The following is a 6110-nucleotide window of genomic DNA, read 5'->3' as shown; positions in this document are numbered from 1 at the left end:
AGATGTATATAGCACAAACATGTATGAATGCTCAATCTAGTAATCTCACTTTATTCGAAATTCCTCCTTGCAGCTACTCAAGACATAAAAGATACAATGAGCTGCTACAATGTATCAAAATAAGAGGATATTATTATTATTATTATTATTATATGTGATTTATATAGCACCTACATGTATGAATGATCAACCTATTCATCTCACTTTAGTTGTAAGTCCTCGTGAGATAACAAAATACAATGACTTACAATGAGCTTCTACATTGTATCAGAAGAAGAGGATACATAGGAAGGATTCATCTATTAATCTTATTTTATTTGGAATTCCTCCTTGCAGCTATTCTATAGATAACGGATACAAAGAGCTGCTATGATGTTTCTATAGAACATGCGTAAGCTCTTAATAAGGGATGAGCTCATTCATTCTGATGTCTGATACGTGAAAACCAAACTACGTTTCCCATCATCCCTTGGTGCTGTCTGTCCCTAAGTTTTGGGGGTCACTGGGGAACCGCTGGGGTACATTGGTGTAATAACTGTTGCATAGAGATCATAAATCCTTAATACCAGCTATAGTTTGATGAATGACATCACCGCCAGGTCCCTGACCTCACTTTCCTGTACTACAGTTAAGGAGATATACAGCGGTACCTCGGTTCACAAACGTAATTCGTTCTGCGATTCTGGTCGCGAACCGACTCAAACTGTGATCAAACCGCGATCTAGAGGAAGCCACGACCAGTCTCAGAGCGGGGAAGATGGCTGCAGTGGTGTTCGTCACCCGATGCGATGAGTTCGCGGACGGAAGCAGAATTTTGCCGAGCTTCCTGTTCGTGAACCGAGGTACCACTGCCAGGAGCTGACATATGTCTGTACGGGGCTGACCAATAAGGCTGCAGGAATAACCTATTCATCTCATGTTATTACATCTTAGCTATAAATGAATGTACACGGCATGCTCGTGGTGTTATCACCTTCCAGTGCAGAGCTTGCCAACTCGTCTGTTTCGCTCACTGATCACTCCTCTGTAAGGCAACACATGCAATCTAGATACAATGTTTTCCTACATAAGCAACCAAGTCTTCCAGGAAGGGTAATAAGGATCCATAGTGATTGTTTCTCTCCCCCATCTTTATGTTTTTGTACATTAGGAGCCGATATGTCACAATCTACACACTGCGTTGGATCCCTTTGTGTCCAGCTAATATGGGTAAAGAAGGAAGAAAAGAGTTGGAATGACATAGAAAAGAAAAAGAAACATAATCTGCTGTCTCTGCCATCGGACAGTGTCACGTTTTAGGCACGAAGGTGAAGGTGCAAAGTGTTTAAAGAAGAACTATGGGGTCAGGGCTTTTCCCCATAGTTCTCCTTAGGGTAACGGGAGGACACAAACTAGCGTCCTCCCGTCACCCTAGGCTCAGTATACCGCGATACTGAGACGCCGCAGGTGAAGCGATCCCGACAATTATGTCTGGATCCGCCCAGCTGCATGATTGACAGCTGGCTCTGCCTATCTAGAGGCAGAGCCAGCTGTACCCGCCCCCCTCCCCATCCGTTCCGCCAGTCAGCGCTGGCGGATCGGAGCGGGGAGGGGGGAATCCAGCCCCTCCCCTGTCACGGCAGAGAGCCGTGACAGGATCGAGAAGTGAGCGAACGCCGGTATGTGTTCGCTCACCTCTCGATCTACTGAGCCGACCTGTGACAGTCTCATTGTCACAGGTCGGCTAGAACTATGAGGTGAGTGAAAAGCACTTGCCTCATACTTCTTCTTTAAGCAGCATACAGAGTTCAGGCACATGTCAGGGCTCAGGGGGCGGGGCTGTTAAGCAGAACAATGAAGACGGGCAGAACCAAGCGTCGGCTGCGCGGCAGGATTGCACTGGTAGACTTTTTTAAAAGGCGCTTTTTTTTTATGCGGTCCAGTGACCAAAGAGGGGAGTAAATTCTATAATGTTTTGGGGTATTTTTTTTTGGGGGGGGGGTTGAATCTTCCTCGGCGCTCTCAGAGCGAGAGAATGGCAGCCGTGAGCTAAACAGAGAGTGACGTGCCCCCGGCCCCGTGCGCTCCACGTGCGCTCCCAACTGCCTGGGAAAATCAGCCTCAGAGCCTGTCGCTCTGTGCGGCCGTGCGCGCACTCTGCCAGTTGTCATCTGCATGTCCTCGTTTTTCTTCCCGCGCAAGGACAGAAGCTTCACCCCGCAACACTCTGCCAACTCCATCTCGGGGTCCAAGTGGAACCGACTTGGCCCGCGTTTCTGGTCTCAGAGTAAAGAACAGGCTTCCCCCGCCATCTGTTCACGCGGTGTCATGTCCAAATATTGGATGGGGAAGGCGGCACGCTACCGGAGCGCATGCCCGGGGGTCCTCGGGTGGGGGGGGGATTAACTCCTGCGGTGCCAGGCCAGTACGGGGTTAGAGAGCTGCAGGAAAATGTAAAAACTTCCAATGCTGCAGATGGAAATATTCAACAAGTCTCAAAAATTATCGGAAACTAATGACCGCTAAGATCGCATAAGCTCGTCACGCCATGCAATCGCCAAGTAAAATGTTGAGCAATTTTGTCGGGGAAATTATTCACATTGGTTTAAAAAACAAATTTGACAAAAAATTTTACAAATTGTTCTATTTGAATAGATGGCAGACGATGGTTTTGGTATGTTAAGCGACACGTTTATAGTTTGGGGCTTCATTTGTAACAGTCTCCTCATTTCCTCTGCCGCTAGTCCTCCCCCTTTAATATGGCTGCCGGTGTTCTATCGAATTCTCCAACTCGTCGAGACCTCTAACTCCCGAAAGTGCGCCTGCGCAGCCACCCAAGTGAGGTATGAAGCTCTAAAACCTGCGGCAGTGCGCCTGCGCGGGCACCCGATGCTAAAAGCACCGATGAGAGTTGGAGAACTCGATGACACTTTAGAAGACGCATATGCGCACCTACAGCAACTCGAGAAGTCAACGAGGGTTGCAAAAACTGTGACGACTGGCGCAGGCGCAGTAGCGCCATCTTGTCAAAATCTACAACGGACGTGACGTCACAAGTTGGAAATCTCGACAAGTTGGCCACCTCAACAGAACACCGGTATCCCCTTTAAAGGGCAACTCTGTTTTCTGAGCTTGCAATGACCCTGACTGGGCGACATTTATCTTGCAAAAGTTCTGTGTACGATCCATGCATTTCTGGACCGGCCAATCAAAACGTCTCAGCCAATCACCATCCATTCTTGACTTTATCTGTGCGTTTTACGTGCTCAGTTTCAATGGCTTTAATCCATTTTCAATGGACGGCCAATCAAATGTTCATATCGATACTCTTACGGCCGCCATATGAGTCAAAACCAGGGGTGCGCAACTCTGGCCCTCCAAATGCTGTGGAACTACAAGTCCCATGAGTCATCGCAAAACTCTGACCCAGGGGTGGGCAACTCTGGCCCTCCAAATGCTGTGGAACTACAAGTCCCATGAGTCATCGCAAAACTCTGACCCAGGGGTGGGCAACTCTGGCCCTCCAAATGCTGTGGAACTACAAGTCCCATGAGGCATTGCAAAACTCTGAACCAGGGGTGGGCAACTTCGGCCCTCCAGCTGTTGTGGACCTACAAGTCCCATAACCCGGGGGGGCAACTCCAGCCCTCCAGCTGATGTGGGCCTACAAGTCCCTTGAGCCATTGCAAAACTCTGACCCGGGGGGGCAACTCCAGCCCTCCAGCTGTAGTGGAACTACAAGTCCCATGACGCATTGCAAAACTCTGACCCAGGGGTGGGCAACTCCGGCCCTCCAACTGCTGTGGAACTACAAGTCCCATGAGGCATTGCAAAACTCTGACCCAGGGGTGGGCAACTCCGGCCCTCCAACTGCTGTGGAACTACAAGTCCCATGAGGCATTGCAAAACTCTGAACCAAGGGTGGGCAACTACGGCCCTCCAGCTGTTGTGGGCCTACAAGTCCCATGAGGCATTGTACTCGAGAAGTCAACGAGGGTTGCAAAAACTGTGACGACTGGCGCAGGCGCAGTAGCGCCATCTTGTCAAAATCTACAACGGACGTGACGTCACAAGTTGGAAATCTCGACAAGTTGGCCACCTCAACAGAACACCGGTATCCCCTTTAAAGGGCAACTCTGTTTTCTGAGCTTGCAATGACCCTGACTGGGCGACATTTATCTTGCAAAAGTTCTGTGTACGATCCATGCATTTCTGGACCGGCCAATCAAAACGTCTCAGCCAATCACCATCCATTCTTGACTTTATCTGTGCGTTTTACGTGCTCAGTTTCAATGGCTTTAATCCATTTTCAATGGACGGCCAATCAAATGTTCATATCGATACTCTTACGGCCGCCATATGAGTCAAAACCAGGGGTGCGCAACTCCGGCCCTCCAACTGCTGTGGAACTACAAGTCCCATGAGTCATCGCAAAACTCTGACCCAGGGGTGGGCAACTCTGGCCCTCCAAATGCTGTGGAACTACAAGTCCCATGAGGCATTGCAAAACTCTGAACCAGGGGTGGGCAACTTCGGCCCTCCAGCTGTTGTGGACCTACAAGTCCCATAACCCGGGGGGGCAACTCCAGCCCTCCAGCTGATGTGGGCCTACAAGTCCCTTGAGCCATTGCAAATCTCTGACCCGGGGGGGCAACTCCAGCCCTCCAGCTGTAGTGGAACTACAAGTCCCATGACGCATTGCAAAACTCTGACCCAGGGGTGGGCAACTCCGGCCCTCCAACTGCTGTGGAACTACAAGTCCCATGAGGCATTGCAAAACTCTGACCCAGGGGTGGGCAACTCCGGCCCTCCAACTGCTGTGGAACTACAAGTCCCATGAGGCATTGCAAAACTCTGAACCAAGGGTGGGCAACTACGGCCCTCCAGCTGTTGTGGGCCTACAAGTCCCATGAGGCATTGCAAAACTCTGAACCAGGGGTGGGCAATTCCTGCCCTCCAATTGTTGTGGAACTACAAGTCCCATGAGGCATTGCAAACTCTGACCCGGGGGTGGGCAACTCCGGCCCTCCAACTGTTGTGGAAGTAAAAGTCCCATGAGGCATTTCAAAACTCTGACACTAAATAGTTGCAGGTAATATGACACTGTCAGAGCTGCAGGGGAGTGTACACTGGATTCTAGGCCACTCAGATCTGCTGTCTCTCTCATTCCTAAAACCATCAGGCTGATCTGGGATTTCAGCTGTTGTTCACATGATGCTATGAGTAAGAAGGATCTCTAATCCATGATCCTAATACATGAATTTGCATGGCGTGAGCATGGACTAAAGGACGCGTCCTCGGCCCCAGAGCTCGCACTCCGCGGTCTCGGGCGGAGGGAGGCGGCCTTTTCCCAAATGGCAGATCAGAAGGAAGAGACTGACGGCAGACAGAAAGCAGAACATCCATCACTATGGGGATCTGAATGCTCCAGAGGCGGCTCTCATAAACAATGGGCTTTGCTTACACCATAAACATATGAGGGACCCAACGCTGCGAGGATGCTGCGGATGTAACCCCTTCACTGCCGGAGGGCAATCTGTGCATTTCATAACCGGCACCGTTCTAGAATCCGGTTCTGTGTTCAATACAAATCAGCCTTGGTACCAGTACGTCAATATTGTATTTATATTAGCTTCCTGTCCGCAACAGTGCTGGAGGGAGTGCCATCACTGTAAGCCAGGGGGTGGGCAACTCCGACCCTCCAGCTGTTGTGGAACTGCAAGTCCCATGACTCTGACAGCCACAGGCATGACTCCCAGAGACAGAGGCATGATGGGATTTGTACTTACAGCACAGCTGGAGGGCCCACCCCTGTTGTAAGCCAATCAAGACCCTACCGCATTGCACAGGAGGGGAGAGCAGAGTGACGTCTTCTCTTCTGGAGTGGTGATGCTTCAGTCAGGAGGGAGAAGGCGGATCAGTGACCTGACTCTACTGCTCAACTGCAGTAGAGAAAAAGTGTGGTCACCAACTTAGCCACAGTGTCTGGCAGGGGCGCCTGCATCACAAGGCCATTACAAACCCTCTGGCAGGTAAAAAAGTCCAAATATATATTTTTTTAAATTAGTGTGTGTGTGTGTGTGTACTGTTTATAAATATGCACATATAAATTTAGTTGTATATTTTTATTT

Source organism: Nanorana parkeri, unplaced genomic scaffold (assembly GCF_000935625.1).
Source record: "Nanorana parkeri isolate BGI_ZX_2015 unplaced genomic scaffold, ASM93562v1 scaffold474, whole genome shotgun sequence".
Lineage (NCBI taxonomy): Eukaryota > Metazoa > Chordata > Amphibia > Anura > Dicroglossidae > Nanorana > Nanorana parkeri.
This window is presented reverse-complemented; position numbering follows the sequence as displayed.